Source organism: Colobus angolensis, unplaced genomic scaffold (genome assembly GCF_000951035.1).
Source record: "Colobus angolensis palliatus isolate OR3802 unplaced genomic scaffold, Cang.pa_1.0 Scaffold361, whole genome shotgun sequence".
In the NCBI taxonomy this organism is placed as follows: domain Eukaryota; kingdom Metazoa; phylum Chordata; class Mammalia; order Primates; family Cercopithecidae; genus Colobus; species Colobus angolensis.
This window is the reverse complement of record NW_012116944.1, coordinates 620,326-638,897: the sequence shown is the minus strand read 5'-3', so window position 1 is coordinate 638,897 and position 18,572 is coordinate 620,326. Positions and strand designations below refer to the sequence as shown.

Here is an 18,572-nt window from a genome sequence, read left to right as displayed (position 1 = left end):
GCTTAATAAATGTGAGCTATTACTTTCACAACCTTAGGATTTTTTTTCTGGTATTGAAGAATCTGGAACTTAAGGGATTTCTGGTAATTTCATAGCCATTGTCTAAGGAGTAGTTACTGGTTACTCCAGAATTCTAGAACAACAACCAGTTACTGGATCATTTAGAGACGTAGGGCTTTTAAAACTTTTAAATCTTTAGTTATTTCTTAATACTTAGAACACTTAAACAAAACTTTATAAAACAAAAGAGCAGAATAATTAGATTCTTTCAGGAGAATACGACTTTTTTTCCTAAGCACACTGGACCATAGAGGAAGACCAAAGGAATGTACAGTTGCCTGCTCATTCACTTGCTGCATTTGATGCTGTCCGCACTGGTGGTGGCAATGCTATTAACCCCACACTTTGATGTGGCAAATCCCCAGAATCTGTTGGCTGGTCTCTGGCTAGAGAATGAGCACGGTTTCACCCTTGTGGCTCCAGAAAGGGCAAGACACACCACTGCCAGCCAGCAGAGAGAAAAGTCTTGTTCCATCTCTTTCCCATTGTCCCAAATAGCCAAGCACAGGTTCAACCACCCAAAATGCCACCCCTCTGCTGTGCAGTAGCCAAGGAAAAGACCCAGGAGGAGCAGCTCCAAGAATCTCTGGGCAGTCAATGCCCAGATACTTGCCCCAATTCTTTGTGTCCAAGCCACACTCAGCTGACAAAAGTCAACACTTCGTCTCTTTTTATTTTTTTCTTTTTTTTTTTTTTGAGACAGTTTCACTCTTGTCACCCAGGCTGGAGTGCAATGGCGCGATCTTGGCTCCCTGCAACCTCCACCTCCCAGGTTCAAGCGATTCTCCTGTCTCAGCCTCTCAAGTAGCTGGGATTTCAGGCATCCGCCAAAATGCCTGGCTAATTTTTTCTTTTTTTTGTATTTTTAGTAAAGATGGGGTTTCACCATGTTGACCAGGCTTGTCTCGAACTCCTGACCTCAGTTGATCCACCTGCCTCAGCCTCCCAAAGTGCTGGGATTACAATACTTTGTCTCTTAAGCACTGCACAGTTGAGTTTATCTTGGCATTTTTCATAACCCAGTGTTCTGCTCTTTCCCCAGTTCTGCTTTTTCCGCAGTTCCCAACAGAACAGGCGTGGGGCTGGCAGGAAAACCCCTGAGAAGATTCTAACAAAGATAATGGTGTGAATGACGATAATTATAAGGCTGTCAGGATAATGACTGTCACCTATTAATTTGCTCAAATTAACAAAACAACCTCTCAGTGTGGGAAAGGTAGCAGAAGAGAGGCTGTGATCATTTGGTAAAGGTATTATGTGGTTCACAAGAATGGCTGGTTGAATTTCCGCTTCTCTGTGTTTTCAGTAACTACAGTGTCATACAAGTACACACACAGATACTTACGTCTATGAGTACACAAGAACATCTATTCTAGAAAATTTCACATAAGGAATAAGCACACTGGCTGGTGTCCTGGATAACCTGAGTGTACATCACAGCTCTGGTACCAGCCAAGAGTGTGACCTTCAGCAAGTTACTTAAATAGCTCTGTGCCTCTTTTTCTTCATCTGAAAAGTGAGGGGAATGGCAGGATTTACCTCATCAGATTGTGGTAATAATTATATGAGTTAATTTCTGTAAAACATTTAGCCCAGTGCCTGGCACATAGTAATCTGAATATAAAGTATCACTGTTTTTTTTTTTAATCCCTTTAGATATAATTGGTAGCCACAAAAAGTTATTTTTTATTCTCCTATAGCTCCCCCAAAAATCTTTAAGGTACTTTCCCTGTAAAGACCTCTGGCCAGAACATCCTCGACTCTCCTCCTTCCCTGCCACAATAGCACATCTTCTGTTAGATACTTGGTTCTAGGTTTTCATTATTTCAGATTCAACTGCACTTAAAACACACATACACACACATACTAGTATCACATCTCTCCCCTCACCCAAAAATAATAATATGATATGGAAATGGCATTTTTAACATCTCTTAGAATAATTTCCTGATGGAAAGAAAAGTCAGCAAATAGGAAGAAGGAAGTCTTAGTGAGGAAAGACCAGAATGACAATCATAGGCTGCTTTTAGATCACTGAAAAGATCCCAGGTCACTGACAGCCAGAAAAAGGCAAAATCAAGAGGCACTGAAGACCAAACAAGGTTTTCTTTTGTTTCCTGTCTTTCCTTCCCTTTCTTCCTTCCGTCCCTCTTTCCTTCTTTCCTTTTCTCCTCAAATCAGGAAACCACATAGCTGGTTAGCACCCCCTTTCCAGATGTTGCAGCACAGTTATTAGGGTACTTGTTGGTAGAATGAAAGTTGACAAATGGCTGACTTTTTCTCTTAAGCACTGCACAGTCAGGTTCATCTTTGCATTCTTCATACTCCAGTTTGCTGCTCTTTCCCCAGTTCAGAGACCCCTTCCTTATCCCAAAGACTCCTAGGATCTCCCTTTCAAAACCAGTTTTCAAAAAAAGGTGGTAATTCAATGTGCAGCAAAAAGCAAATGAAGAACCCCATTTTAAGTTTGTATTTCACATGAGCATGTTTCTAGTATCCATCCAAGCATATGCTAAAACCTACAGGGGATTTCAAGCCTGGCTATGAAGCACAGGCAAGGAGTTTGGCATAAAGTAACTATTTAGTGAGTGTTAGATCTTGTTACTGTAGTTGCATCTTTCAAAGGTTTTCTTAGAAAAACAGGAAAGGGTACTCTCCCTACCTCTGCTTCCTCACCTTCTCATCATTCCTCTACTCAGTGATTTCTGGCTTCTGATGCATCCAAACAAGAAAAAGTATTTTCACTATGGCGTTCCCTGACTCCTCACTGTTCGTCAACACAGCCTCCTCATTCTTGACACTGTTTACTTCTCTGTTTTTACGAACCACTGCCCCCTTGCTTTCGTGAGCCCACTCCCACAAGACTCTCCCAGGCTCTCTCAAAAGCCACCAACTGATCACAGATACTCAAGCAAGAAGTCTGAAGTCTCCATCCCCAGCCCTGACCTCTCTTCAGAACTCTAGATCCACATTTCTAACCAATTTTTCACCATTTTCCATGTCAAGATCTCAACTGGATGTGCCCAGGCCCCTCAAACTCAATTCTTAATTTCTCCTCCTGAATTTTATCTGGAAAACTGTCATGACCATAATTCCATTTGCCCAAGCACTGAGCCTGACTTCATTGCATTCCAGCTCTTCCTTGAATCCCAGCCCCTCGTCTCCAGCATACCAGGGTCCCCCAAAGAGTTCTGCAATCAGACTCTTCCTCTCCATCTTTTCTGCGAATGCCTGGACCATCACAACTGCCTACAGATGGATCCCTCAGCCTACACTGTCTCCCTGCTGCAGGGCATCTGCCGAGCTGCTGCCAGATGGATCTTCCTAAACCACGGCTCTCTGGTCATCTCAATTCTGCTTCCAAGTTTTCAAATTCTTCCATGGTTCCTCATCACCCACAATTTACCCATTAGCAGAGCACAGGTTATTTCATTAATTACCAAAGGACACTAAGAAATCATGACAATCATTCTTGCCCTCATGACGCTTACAGTCGTCCATCACTAAAACTATAATGTTATTCAAAAATTATGAACAAAAATGAAAACATTGATTTTATAAAACCATGTTTTGTCCATATGACATCAGATATCCAGATCTTTAAATAAGTAGCCAGTTACCTGATTCTTTCTTCTAAAAGTCTACTGTAACGCTAGGATATCCCACAAATCTGTGTCCCCCAACCCACAGCTCGTGACTCAGCATTTTAGCAGGCTCCCTCCCTTGTCCAAGCTTTGACTCTTCAGTTCCTGTTAGTAGGTGGAGGCAGCTGGAATGCCTTTCTCCAATTCCAACTCTTCCTTCAAGACTGAGCCCAAATGTTTCTCTCATCTTGATGCCATCCATGAAACTCTACATCAGTCATTCCTCCTCCAAGGTCTCACACCAATTTAAGCATCCCTGCTACAACATTTATTACAACAGATTGTTATTTGTTAAGGGACTAGCCCACAAGTCTATCCCCTATGTCTAGCACTAAGAATTATGATTGGCACATAGGGAAAGCTCAACAAATCTGTATGAAATGAATGAATGAATTCATTGAAAGCCTACTCACCTAAATCTCCTATATATTCAAATGATTAATCAAATATCTTTCATTCAACAAAATGAATTGAGTGCATTTAGAAGGCATTGTGGGGTGAAGAAGATGTGGCCCCTTCCTCTCTGGAGCTTAGAGTCTGTTTCCACCATTGAATCTGAAAAGCTAGCTGAATACATGAGTAAAAAACTTAAAATCCAAATCTTTTACCAATATGACATCAGATGACAGGGCTGAAATGATCAAATAATTACCTGACTCTTTCCGATTCAGTTTTAAATGTTAAACCTTCAGTGATGGTTAACATACTCTCTGATGTGGAAGGGTGGGGTTGACTCATTATTGGGACAAGGGCAAATCATGGCTCAGAATTGTCATTCAGAGCCTCTTGTTTGTCCTCTGTAGTCAGCTCAGTCACAGTAAGGTATGTGGTTTCTCTGAACACGTCATTCTTGTTTTATGTACTCAGATGCTTCCTTCTCATTGTCAACATCTGCTCTGAACTTTAAGTTAAAGTCAGGTCCACTTGTTTGTAGAATAGCTCATTGACATAAAGTAAATAACACATCCCAGCCAGTCAAATCCAAGAAACCCAGCTTTAAAAACACACTTGTATTAAAGAATTTCACTGCAAATCCATTCATTATGTTTACCTTTTTATGTTTTGGATCCATATAAATAGCTTTTCAAAAAAATCTAAATTGCCATGTTAACTTCTAAAAGTCAAACACTTAATTTATTCATCTAGCTGAAATTCAAGAACATCCCTAGATAGTTCTGTTAAGGAAGAGGAACAGAATATGTGGTGAAATATTGCCAGGTTAAAGACAATGAAGATTTCTTTGCTGAACACCATAAGCCAAGCATATAAATATGCCTCATCCAAGTGGAAACCAAAATTGATTCTTTCACATCGAGATGGAAAGGCAGAACAGGAAGTAAAATATTTAGAAGAGCAGTTCTGAATCTTGGAGTTAAATCACACTAATTGTTCCTGAAAGGGACAATAAAAACAGGCAATTAACTTCTGGAGCCTCTGATTTTTTGAGACAGGTCCTTGCTGTATTGCCCAGGCTGGGGTACAGTGGTACAATCACAGCTCATCACTGCAGCCTTGACCTTCCAAGCTCAAATGATCCTGTTACCTCAGCTTCCCAAATAGCTAGGTCTACAGGCAGGTGCCACTACAACCAGCTAACTTTTTATTTTTTGTAGAGACGAAGTCTTACTGTGATACCCAAGCTGGTCTCGAACTGCTGGGCTGAAGCAATTCTCCTACCATGGCCTCCCGTGGTAGGAAGCCTCTGAATTTTATCAATAGTGCTGCTATGAAAAAAGAATATATTTTAACCTTCAAGGCCTTGTAGATTTTTCAAAATCCAGCATTTGCCAAAGAGCTCCTCTAAAGCTGTCATAATTTGGATACAGGGAGTACTACCATCTGTTTTAGCAAAAGGGGAAGAAATAGGTTATATAGGATCACCCAAGTCTGAAGCCAGAAGGTATTTTGGAAACTTTGACACCACTCAAGCCAAATCTGATCTCTTAATGTGTTTTGTTTGGCAGACCCAACGTTTTTGGTTTTGTTTTTTAGCAAATTTGAATGAATTGCTGATTTTATTTTTATTTTTATTTTTTTGAGACAGAGTCTTGGTCTGTCACCCAGGCTGGAATGCAGTGGTGCGATCTCGGCTCACTGCAAGTTCTGCCTGCCGGGTTCATGTCATTCTGCCTCAGCCTCATGAGTAGCTGGGACTACAGGCACCTGCCACCATGCATGGCTAATTCTTTTTGTATTTTTAGTAGAGACAGGGTTTTGTCCTGTTAGCCAGGATGGTCTCGATCTCCCGATCTCGTGATCTGCCCGCCTCTGCCTCCCAAAGTGGCTCACAGGCGTGAGCCACCGTGCCCGGCCAAATTGCTGATATTTTAACACTAGAAGATTTCACATAAAAATCTGAATTTCAGGATTCTCTCAAAACATTGAAGGGTGTGGTAACACGGGCCCTTGTTCTTACATAACGATTAACTGGAACTGAGTAAGTCTGGCTCTCACTGGATGAGGCATTTTCTCTCCAGGTCCTTCCACTCCCTAATATCTCCCTGACCACAGGACTAAGGTTGCCTTGCATTTAGTTTCACCTGTGCTATCCCCCACACCTTCACACACCTACTACCCAACCACTGCCCCCAGTCTTCTTTGCTCATTTATGCTTGTCTCATTTGGGAAAACCTTGTGAAGATTGTGATTGCCATCACTGATCTTATTCAATCCCTTAATCCACCCATGAGGAAACTGAAGTTGAGAGACGCCATGCTGAAGGAGAGAACAGTTTCAGGATTGTTTACTCACCAATCCAGTGAAGAGTCATCTATTTCTAAGTCCTACTCTCAGACTCAAAAGTGAAAATAGCAGGATCTGTAAAACCACTCAGAGTCTGAGAAAAGATGGAAAGGTCCAAATATTTAACAAAGTAAATACAAAAATAGAGATGTAACAGAGTTAAATTTAGGCAGAGTGAGGGCCAGACACTGAGATCCATTCGTATCATCATCTCCCTGGGTCCCACACTGTTACCAGGGTCACTGGACTGCTGGGTTCTCGTTTCAGCTTCTCTCTACTCCACACAACCCTCTCCTGCAGAGCTTGGCCTGAGAGTAGTGTTCTGGTGAGCAAATCTATGATAATAACAACCCTGATGTGTTCTTTCAGTTAGCAAACATTTTGCACAATTTATACGTGATCATGTGATGTTTGATCTGTTGTCTAAATACATACTTTAGTATGTCATGTACAAAGTAGTATGTTCACTGAATTACCTTCATAATAAAAAAAAATCAAGACACACGGAAAAACATATGGGATGCTGAAATGCAAAAAGATCTGGTGATTTGGGGAGTTTATTGGGAATCGTAAGAATATTGGTAATCGACATTCTTCCAGAGAATCTGGAAGGCCTGGTCTTCACATTTAGTGCCATCACTTTTGCTAACATTTTTTTTCATCCCACATCCTGTCTCTTCTCAGAGTTTAAGAGTTTCTTTTGGGTGGGTCATAAAAGTACAAGATCCCATGAGTGTTTAAAGGTATATTAAAACATTAAAATGTGTCCCGTCACTGAACGTGTAAGGTAAAATTAATCTGAATGATGAAAATGATGATGCAAAGAGAAAAACAGAGAAACAGTTCTGCTACAGGAATCAAGCACAGTTTCTAACTAATATTAATAATAATTATACACTACGCCCCTGTTACATGTTAGTACAATAGTTCAAAGGACAGGCTCTGGGGGTAGACTCCTTGGTCCATTTACTTAGTTGTGTGACCTTGTAAAAATTCTCAGTCTAAGATCAAAATAACGCCTCCCTAGATAACATAAGACTATGTGGCTCCCTTGGCATAACATGTTTAATAAACATTAATTATTATTATTATTAATGATTGCAACAGAGAATAGAAAATGACTATATTCTGCCTATTGCCCCAGGAAAGTGGAAGTGTTTTCCAATCCCAAGAGTTTTAATCAAGCTAAGAGCTATTCATATCATTGGAATGCAGGTTTGGGGGTAAAATACTGTTGTATTTAGATAAAGCATTGAAGGATATCAGGAATACATTATTCTTTTATTGACTGAAAGTAACTGATAGGAAGTAAATATTGAGATTTTAATCAACTACTTATTTGAGAAGGAAACTCATCAAACTGAAATTAAAAGCAAAAAGCACAGTTAAGGATGTTGACACTGTTTATGTAAATATACCAATAATGTTCAATCACATTTTAATTTCTTAGCATGACATGCCATAGTCTCTATAATCTAGCCCCATCCCACCTCCCAGCCTTATCTGTCTTAAATTCCAGAGTTCAGCTACTCCAAACTGCTTTGCTTCCTGTAAACACACTAGACTTCCTTATCTCTGTGCTATTCTCTTGTTCCAGCAGGCCTCTTTTCCATCAAGGAAATCCTCTTCCTTCTTCAAGTCCCAGCTAAATTGCTACACCCACCCCACGACTTTTCTTCATACTTGGCCTTGAATGAACCTCTCCTTTTCTTTGTCATTCAGTCGCACACTATTGATGTTGCTACCCTATGACTCCATTTATACTATCTTGTAATACAGATATTTGTAAGTCTATTTTTCCTCACTAAACATTTGGAGGCAGGGACCATGTGTTCTTTCTTTTTTTGAACTTGGTTTTCTGTTATAGTTCAATCTCATCATCTATAAGAGTTACTTTGGTGTCTGCCAAGAACCTCCTGAAGAAAAGGCTAAGTAGCTCAAAATATATACATTTTTGCAATCATTAATTAAAGTCGAAGTCATTAAGTGATACTATCTTGGAAAGCCATGATGGAAAACAACATGGTGTTTCCTCAGAAAAATTAAAAATAGAATTACCATATGATCCAGCAATCTCACTATATACCCAAAGGAAAGGAAAGCATTATATTGAAGAGACAGCTGCATTTCCATGTTCCTTGCAGCATCATTCACCATAGCCAAGACATGGAATCAACCTAAATGTCTATGAGTGGATGAATGGATAAAGAAATGTGATACACACACACACAATAGGAGACTAATTCAGATTTGAAAAAGAAGGAAATCAGTCAGGTGCGGTGGCTCATGCCTGTAATCCCAGCACTTTGGGAGGCCAAGGCGGGTGGATCACCTGAGGTCAGGAGTTCGAGACCAGCCTGGCCAGCATGGTGAAACCCCATCTCTACTAAAAATACAAAAAAATTATCCAGGCATGGTGGCACATGCCTGTAATGCCAGCTACTCGGGAAGCTGAGGCGGGAGACCTGCTTGAACCTGGGAGGCAGAGGTTGCAGTAAGCCAAGATTGCACCACTGCACTCCAGCCTGGGTGACAAGAGCAAAACTCTGTCTCAAAAAACAGAGTGAAACTCCATCTCAAAAAAAAAAAAAAAAAAAAAAGAAGGAAATTGGCCAGGCACAGTGGCTCATGCCTGTAATCCAGCTTGGGAAACATGGCAAAACCCCATCGCTACAAAAAACACAGAAATTAGCTGGGTGTGGTGACACACGCTTGTAGTCTCGGCTACTCGGGAGGCTGAGGTGAGAGGATCACCTGAGCCTGGTGAAGTCGAGGCTGCAGTGAGAAGAAAGAGACAGAGAGAGAGAGAAGAAAGAGAAGAAAAGAGGGAAGGGGAGGGCAGGGCAGGGCAGGACGGGGCAGGACAGGGCAGGGCAGGGCAGGGGAGGGGAGAGAGAGGAGGGAGACTTGAATCTAAAATGGTTGAACTCAGAGAAGAGAGTAGAACCCTGGTTACCAGTAGCTAGGGTAGCTAGGGTTGGGGTGAAGAGATGTTTGTCAAAGGATACAAAATTTCAGTTAGGAGCAATAAGTTCAAGAGATCTATTGTGCAACATAGTGACTATAGTTAATAACAATGTATTGTATTTTCAAAATTGTTAAGATGGTAGACTGAAAGTGTTCTCACCACACCAAAAAAAAAAAAAAAAGATAAAAATGTGAGGTAATACATAGGTTAATTATGTTGGTTGGGCCATTCTACAATGGCCCAACCATTCAAAACATCGTGTTGTGTGCATCACAAATATATACAATTATTATTACCTAATTAATTAATTAGGGATTTGAAAGATTGGGGCAAGGAAGTAAAACTTGAAAATGTGACCACGGCTGTGTAGTTGTCATCCTCTAGCTTGAGTTGCAAGGCCAGATCCACCCCAGAGCACCATGTGTCCTGATAAAGATTCAGACACCAATCAATTCACACCACCTTTTCAGACTCAAAGTCAGAAGCCGGAAAAGATTTCCTAATGTCTTGATCTACCTCCCCATATCTTTGGCTCCTCCCGATGCTCATCCTATGGATATGAAGGATACTTGTTATTCCACTTGCCTACACACAAAATGGAAGAAATCAATAGGGATGTTATTAGGGGATGGGTGGTGCTGAAAGTCTGAGTTGCTGCAAAATTGCAGGTTAAGCTATTTTATTAGCTAATTCTTACTTCCGAGGACATTTTTGAGGTGGTGGGGAGCGGGACTGGTTTCTGGCAATGATTTGGGTATTAACCATGTTTTCTGCATTTACATATTTATTATTAATTATTGCAACAGATAATAGAAAATGGCTTTACTCTGCATTTGGTCCAGGAAAGTGGAAGTGTTTTCCTATTAGAAGTTTTAAAAGACGCTATAATCATGCAGCAAATAATCATCCTTTCTCTTCGGAATCTTCTCTAGCTTCCTCAGCCCTGCCTAAACCTGCCTGAAGAATTTCTCAAAGCTGAAGCCAACTCCAATACAAGAAACTGTTAAGGCATAACAATTTACAAAATTTGATAGAACAAGGGAAAATTCTACTCTGGGTGCAGGGAATGGGAGAATCCACCTTCAATATGAACTATTATTCAGTTAATTGAAGATTTTTTTAAAAAACACATCAAAACTGTAGCCTAGAAAATTGATCAAAAATGTTATATCGAATAACTTACTATATAAGTAATATATTTAGTGTAAATCCTGACTAAACTTCCGGAATAATTTGTGTTGGATAGACTAGGGACCCCAAAAACAAGGTAAAGCATTGATTTGCTTTGGACGGCCAAGTTTGTTCGTGGTTATCAGCTCTCTGGAAAGCCTCTGGGCGCTGCTGAAGCCACAGCAGGTTACCTCGGGCGAACCAAAGATGGGGCATTAAGCACCAAGTCCTCCCAAATTCTGGCTGAGCAGCCAGGTGGCCGCGGTGCCGGTGCCTCCTGCGGCGGTGGCAAAGGCGGGGCTCCCGCGCTTGCCCAGGGCTGACGGGTGGTGCTGAACCTGGCGCCAGCGTGCAGAATCCGCCGGCCCTGCGCGCTGCGCTCCACGTAGGTCAGGAGTACCGCCGGCTCCCCAATCCCAACCCTCCGAGGGCACCTGCTTGCTCGCGCTCCGGACCAAGGCAGTTGGAGGCCTTTCGGTCCTCTGGGAAATGGAGGCAGACCTGCAACACATGTACCTCTCCCTGCTCTTCCACCAGCAACCCTAGAAGCTCTCTCGGGAGTCTAGGGGCAGCTCTCTGGCGGGCCAACGTACCACCCCCAGGACCACCCTCCCTCTCTTTCTACTCCGTGCAAAATGCCGCCTTCAGATTCCCGGGGAAACTTGCCCACTTTGTAGAAGCACCCCATCAAAAAGTGAGGAGGCGAGGGGCGGGCGCACCGTGGACACTCGAAGCCCCGGCATACACCCCAGACAAAAGCCACGTTCCATGCTGCTCCACCGCCCCCTCCTACTGCACGGAGTCAGAGTGACTTCTTGTCTCTAGGACGCAGGGCTCCCTGCTGCCCTCCCTTGGAACCCTCCCCACAAGCTCCAGCCCTTTACCTGAGTCCCGGCCTCTGCGGGGCCTCCGGTACTCAGCACCCGGCGCAATGCCCCGGGCGGCCGGGCTGGTGGTGTAGTGGGGGCCGCGGCCGCCGCTCTCCCCGTACAGCTCCGGGCCCGCCGGGCGGCTATTTATCTGAGCCAGCTGCGGCCCCGGCCCCTGCCGGAGTATTAGGCAATCGGTCCCGCTACGCGCGGCCCCGGGAGCCGCCGCCCTCTGCCCCCACAGACCCGCAGCGGCGGCGGCCACATGGAGCTGGGGAGCCGGCCCCCTTCTCTGGGCTCCACCTTCTCTTTCTCCTCCTCCTCCCCGGGGTTTTCCCTGTTGTCTTTTTCTCCCTTGTCTGTCTTTGCGGGGCACCCCGGCCAGTCTGAACCGGTTGTGACTGCGCGGGTGGTTGGGGGAAGGAGGAGGAGGCGGCGGAGGAGATGGAGGCGGAAAAGCGGGCGGTAGGGGCGCTGCGCCTGCTCCTGCTGCTCCCGGCCCGACCAGCAGTAGGGAGGGCACTGCCGGAGCCGCAGCCCCGGCCCTACCAGGCCTGGAGCCACTAAGGCCACGAGAGAGGTGGGCACCGTCGGCCAGGCACCCTCTCGGTGCGCACACACGCGCGTACCCAGGCGCCGCTGTGCCCCCGCCGCCCACCACGTGCCCTGACCGAGCCCGCCAAGGACCCTGCGCATTTCGGGGGAGCCGGGGTCTAGAAATGAATGCTAGTTGTCCTTGGTCTCCCTGGCTCCCAGGGCCACTGGCGCCCTCCTGGCCGGAGCTGTATGCTCAACTGGCAGTGGTCCCGGAGAAACGGGCACCAGAACTTTGTGGAGTCCGTGATCCTGGGAAGTGAGGAGTGAGGATGCCAAGAGAAGTCCTTTGTGACAGCTCCGCGGGAAAGGAGGGCGTCCCGTGGCGCACACATACACACACAGAGGCTGCTTCTAAGGACGTCAGTCTGTCCTGCAGTTGAACTGCACTAACAATACTACCATTGGCAATACTATCTTTGGCTGAAAGGTAATGGGCTTGCGCGCGGATACGGATGGCTGTTTTATCCCTCAGAGTCACTGCAGCAGCTGGGGGCTGTCCAGAGGTACCAGTGGTTCGCCAGCCGTGGGAACCCTCCAAAGTGAGAGGCACTTTTTGTGTTTCTCTGTGTATGCGTTTTTCTGGGAAGCCGCACCACACTGGGGCCATCAACCACCTTGATGAGAACTCCCTTTATACACTGAAAGTCACTGGTCCTGGCCTAGATGAAGACTTTACACCCGGCAAAGGGTTGGTTTCAGAAGTGCTGATCAAGCTGCTAAGCCTCCATTTCCTTGTCTATGAAATTACAAGAATCTTGCCTGTATCATGGAGTCTGTGTGAGATGAGAGTTAAAAAAACCTATGGAGCCTAGGCAACCATGTCATGTTTTCTTACAGCACAAATGTGGTGGAGGTTCAGTCCTTTTGCCCCCATCAGTCCTTTCTACTCAATTTACTGACTTTCAGGTTAGAGGGAAGAGAATGACCACTGCTAGTCAATAGTATTTTGTTTTGTTGTAAGAAGGAAAAAGAGAAGGGGGAAAAGTAACAGAAAGAGAGCAAGGCGGTTCCAAGAATAAGTTCTGGAAGAAAAAATGGAGAAGCTATACTGTCAACACCATAAAAAACTTACTTCCGAAGAGGAGAGGGAACACAATAGGGGATTCTTAGGCTGTATTTTTTACCTTATTTATTGTTAGTCAAGTGCGTTCACTTTGTGATAATGCATTGACCTCTACACTGACAATTTGTGTTATTTTCTCTATATGTTTCAATAAAAGATTTTTTTTTTTAGATGGAGTCTTGCTCTGTTGCCCAGGCTAGAGTGCAGTGGCATGATCTCAGCTCATTGCAACCTCCACCTCCCAGGTTCAAGCGATTCTCCTGCCTCAGCCTTCTGAGTAGCTGGGATTACAGGCAAGCAGCACTACACCTGGCTAATTTTTGTATTTTTAGTGGATACGGGGTTTCACCATGTTGGCCTGGTCTTGAACTCTTGACCTCAAGTGATTCACCACCTTGGCCTCCAAAGTGTTGAGATTACAGGTGTGAGCCATCACACCCTGCCAATGAAAGGTAATTTTAGAAAGTCTGTCTTTGATTCAAATACTTCCTAAGCACTAGAGCCCATGTTATCTTGATTGTTGCTCAAACCAATCAATGTATATGAACTCATGTTTTGGGGACAAGGAAACTGTGCCTGGAAAATATTCTACATCCACCAACTAGTTTCTGAAATTGACATATGCCTGTTATCACTTGCACCAAGTTTTCCCAGATTTCTTTTGGAAGAAAGAAATCTTGGCCAGCACTTCCATCTCTACTCAGGCCAACCCTTGCCTATCAACTAAGAACCAAATATGAGCTTGTGCTCACATACAGGCATGCTCCCAGCTTTAGAGAGAAAGACTGGTTCTCAGAGGTCATAAACTCAGATGACTGCAGGGCCAGGTTTCTAATGTAATTAATGAAGTGGCTAGAAGGGAGCTTGGAGGAATCAGAGAGCTGGAATCTGGCCCTGGGGCAGTGTACACTTGGCTCAGGGGACTGTTGCCAGGCTGGAATGTGAAAATTGCCCCCATCATCTGCAGGAGAGCATTAAGACAAGTAAAAGAACTCAGAAATCTAGTTGAGCCCTGACACTTTACTTGCAAATGGAATTTAACCAGGAGAAGCTCAAGATGTGCTCCAGATCACCCTGAGGGTGGGGGAGGCAGATAAGTCAGCAGAGACAAGGCTAAAACCACCTCTCTATGCCCCCACTTTTTTCCCTCAAGCCACAAAAAATGCAAGATGTGCTTGCAAAGCAAGAATCAGATAAGTTAGATATTGCTGGCTTTATAGCTCTGGCCAGCCCTTTGGGTCACTCTCCAGGCTCAGAAATAGTTTCAACAAGATGGAAAAAGGCAGGCTATTAAATAAGCCAGATTTAAATGAACCCGGCTTTGGAAGAAAAGGAACCTGAGAAATGCTTTTAAAGAAAAGTTGATACAGAGGTGTCAACTAAATAAAAGAGTTCATTCTTTGCTTTGCATTGTTATTATTAAGCATTTATTAAGAACTTCATAATTTGTGAAATGTTCTAAGGTCTCCCTTTCTTAAACTATTTGCCACCTTAGTCCTTTAGAGAATGAAATGGAGCAATTAACATAAAATTGCTCTTTCATACTTATCCCAGCATGGAAGCAGAAACACAAAACACAGAGGGCAGAGCAAGGTGTCATCAGGTCAGGGGAAGGTGGTACATTTGACCAGCACCTGAGTCACTGGTCCAGTGCTTGCCCAGCTGACCAGACTTTCCTCCCTGACTTACCATGCTGTGCAGGTTTCTTTTCTTTTGACATGATGTTCTTCTCCTGTTATGAATGACAGCATAGCTACAAAGACACTACACACTGTATTAAAAACAATTAGGCCGGGCGCGGTGGCTCAAGCCTGTAATCCCAGCACTTTGGGAGGCCGAGACGGGCGGATCACGAGGTCAGGAGATCGAGACCATCCTGGCTAACACGGTGAAACCCCGTCTCTACTAAAAAATACAAAAACTAGCCGGGCGAGGTGGCGGGCGCCTATAGTCCCAGCTACTCAGGAGGCTGAGGCAGAAGAACGGCGTGAACCCGGGAGGCAGAGCTTGCAGTGAGCTGAGATCCAGCTACTGCACTCCAGCCCGGGCGACAGAGCGAGACTCCATCTCAAAAAAGAAAAAAAAAAAAATTAAAGAAAACTGATTTTGTGGCTTTTATAGCAGTTGGCTTGGAGATCTATCTATAAACCATTCTATTAATTCCAATTTATTCTCTCACACTCTAACAGACAAATGGTCAGAAAATAATAAAAGTGGATAAATAATTCTCTCTTATGCTTATAGAGCTTTTGTTTAAAAGGACAAATTTTCAAATGTTAAAAGTGACCTTAAAGACACACTATATTGTATTTTTACTTGCAGTTCTCCAGAATATCATTTCATATTTTCCTGCCTTTATCTTTCATCACATTATCTGGCTCAAATGATTTTTCATTTAGGGGAAATGGGGAAGATAAATACATGGTATTGTTTTGTTTTGTTTTTTAGAGACGTGGTCTTTCTCTCTCGTCCAGGCTGGAGTGCAATGGCATGATCACGGTTCACTTCACTCTCGAACTCCAGGGCTCAAGGGATCCTTCACCTTAGTCCCCTGAGTAGCTGGGACTACAAGCATGCACCACCACACCCAGCTAATTCAAAAAAATGTTTTGCAGGGACTTGGTCTTGCCGTCTTGACCAGGCTGTTCTCAAACACCTGGGCTCAAGCGAGCCTCCCTTCTCAGCATCCCAAAGTGTTGGGATTATAGGCATGAGCCACCGTGCCCAGCCTGGTTAAGTATTGTTATCTTCACTTTGCAGATGAGGACACTGGGGTTCCGAAAGCTTAAGTTAATTCCCGAGTCACTCGATGGGTCAGTGATGGAGTGGGATTCCGAGCCTGATGTGGCTGATTGTTAAGCCTGTGCTCTTCCCAATCTACTTTAGAAAAATGATTCAAGGCTGGGGAGAGCTAACAATGAGGACTGACTTCTTACACTAATTTAAAGCTTCACAAGAAACCCAAGAAGTAGGTTCTACTAGTATCACCTACCTTTTGCCAATAATGAAAATAAACTGGAGAGAAGCTGAATAATTTGCTCTCAATCACATAGTGAGAGGTGAAGTTGAGGTTTGAATCTTGGTGACCAGGCCACAAAGAACCCTGCTCTGAACTGTCACTCTAAATTCTCATGAAAGTGGAAATCAGAAACATAAAACTATACAGAATGTGCATATTCTTATGTATAAGGAAAATTAAGGCCTCGTGAGGTTGAGAGAGGTGCCTAAAGTTGGAGGGCACCAAAGTGGCTGATGCAGAGGCAGACACAGGCAATGTGAGTCCAGGGTCCACACATAACGTAGGACCTCCAGCTGTGCCTACCGAGCTTTATACCAGACTCCAGCAGAGTGATTGGCACATAGCAGGTTCTCAAAAGTGCACTGAAGGAGAGGAAGAGAAAAATTCTGCGTGTGTCCAGGACACTTTAAAGCCATGTCCCACATTTTAAATCCACCCATATGTGTTACAAATTCAGTTTACATGACCTACAGTGTCATCATTAAGGAAGAAGGGTTTACTACCAAAGGCAGGGTATGGAGTTCAAATGTACCCATGGATCCAATTTCTTCTTGTGAAAATACAAGTGGAGTAGATGAATGCTATATAAAATAATTTAACAATTTAAATATTTAATATTAATAATTTAATATAATAACCAAATCTCACATTTCAAAGAAATGACTATGTACAGTGTATTAGGGTCTGGGCAGGAAACAGGATTCATCCCAGATAGTTAAAGAAATCTTAAGGGAAAAACACTTTATAGCAATGTGGGCAGAGTCAAAAGAATAAACAGGAGGCACCCAAAGATGAGGGACAGTGGGAAGCCTTTACTGCCCCTGGGGCTTCAGTGACAAAGGGAAGACCCAGTGTGCCCATGGCCTGGGCTAGCGGTACCTGAAGGGGGCTGGAATTGGGAAGGAAGGTAGTTTATTCCCAGAGACAAGGCATCAAAATGGTTGTAGAGCCAATACCCTCACCTCTCTCTCTCTGCTCTCAGATCTCATGGTGGTGCCTACCCTTGGCCAAGCCCAAGCAGAAGGCGGGCATTGAGGGAGCCCAGGGAAGGCTGCCCATAAGGATTCGGCCTCCCAGGAACAGAGAGTCAAAGAGGGGCAGAAATTGGATTGGGATGGGGGAGGAGGTGGCAAACGAAGAATGACTAGAACCACCAGGCAGTGTGCTAAGTACTTTACCTATATTATTTTATTTTCATAATGACAACCTTATGAGGTAGGTACAATTTATTCCATCCAAAAAATGAAAAAATAGAGGTGTGGAGATTAAACCGAGGCTGTTTGACTCTGGATTCTGTGCTCTCAACCGCTACTATTTAACCAAGCTGTATTAAAAATAACATTTTCCTCTGGATGTGGTGGCCCATGCCTGTAGTCCCAGCTACTTGGGAAGCTGAGGCAGGAAAACTGCTGAAGCTCAGAAGTTTGAGTCCAGCCTGGTCAACATAGTAAGACCCCCAACTCTAAAAATAAATAAGTAAATAAATTTAAATGATATTTTATAACTACTTACCTAATTAGAAACTACTTAGCTAGTAACATACATGCTCTGTATTTGTCACATAACTTTATCATTGTCATCATTCCTATTTTAATAAATTTGCCCTAATTTCATCAGCAATTCTCCTATAGTCAGTCTCATGAATTTTATGTTGATTCTGTTATCTTAAACCTTCTATCTTTTTCTTCAGTTCTGGAGATGTGCCTTATTTGTTATCTGCAACATAAATTCCCATGTATGAAATACAAAGTATACTGTCATTTTATTTATTCATTCATCAAATAATTCTTGTAGCCCGGGCATGGTGGCTCACACCTGTAATCCCAGCTACTCAAGAGGCTGAGGCATGAGGATCACTTGAACCTGGGAGGCAGAGGTTGAAGTGAGCAAAGATCGTGTCACTGCACTCCAGCTTGGGCCACAGAGTGAGACCCTGTCTCAAAAAATAAAAATTAAAAATAAATAATAAATCTTGTTTATTTTATGCCAGGCATCATATAAAACAAAGGAGGTTGCAATCTAGGAAAGAAGACTGACAGTAATTACCAGAAGGGGCAAACCACCCCAATCAGGGAACTTGTACTATGTTAAAGAAACAGTCTGAGGCACTGCTTGGCTTGAGAAGGAGGCATTCCAACACAGAGAGGAGAGCATCTGCAAAATCTTCATGGCATGAAAGACTCCCATGGTATGCTAGGGAATTACAATGGATTATTACAAATGATTAAAAGTCAGAGTATTTGTGGGAAGGGGAAGGTAAACAAGCATACAGCTTTTTGAATGCAGTTAACAGTTCCCATCTCTTGGCAGGATAGCATAAATTGGAGAACTTTGAAGGACCCAGGTTCATTTAGAGATCTCACTGGTAGGGAGTATGTATCCTCATGAGGAAATTAATGAGCTCCATCCTTCCAGAGTTTTATTCAAAATTCAAAGTCCC

The 18,572-nt window shown here is 43.6% G+C and overlaps 1 protein-coding gene across 1 annotated transcript in view; it reads right to left on the bottom strand.

The window, feature by feature from the left end:
- The window catches only part of SLC16A9 (solute carrier family 16, member 9), a 60,438-nt gene extending 48,556 nt beyond the window's left edge, over nucleotides 1-11,882 (bottom strand). Inside the window, exon 1 of the mRNA XM_011953445.1 lies at nucleotides 11,469-11,882. The gene's annotated coding sequence lies outside the window, so the exon portion shown is untranslated. The remainder of the gene's footprint in view (nucleotides 1-11,468) is intronic.
- Nucleotides 11,883-18,572: the final 6,690 nt, after the last annotated feature.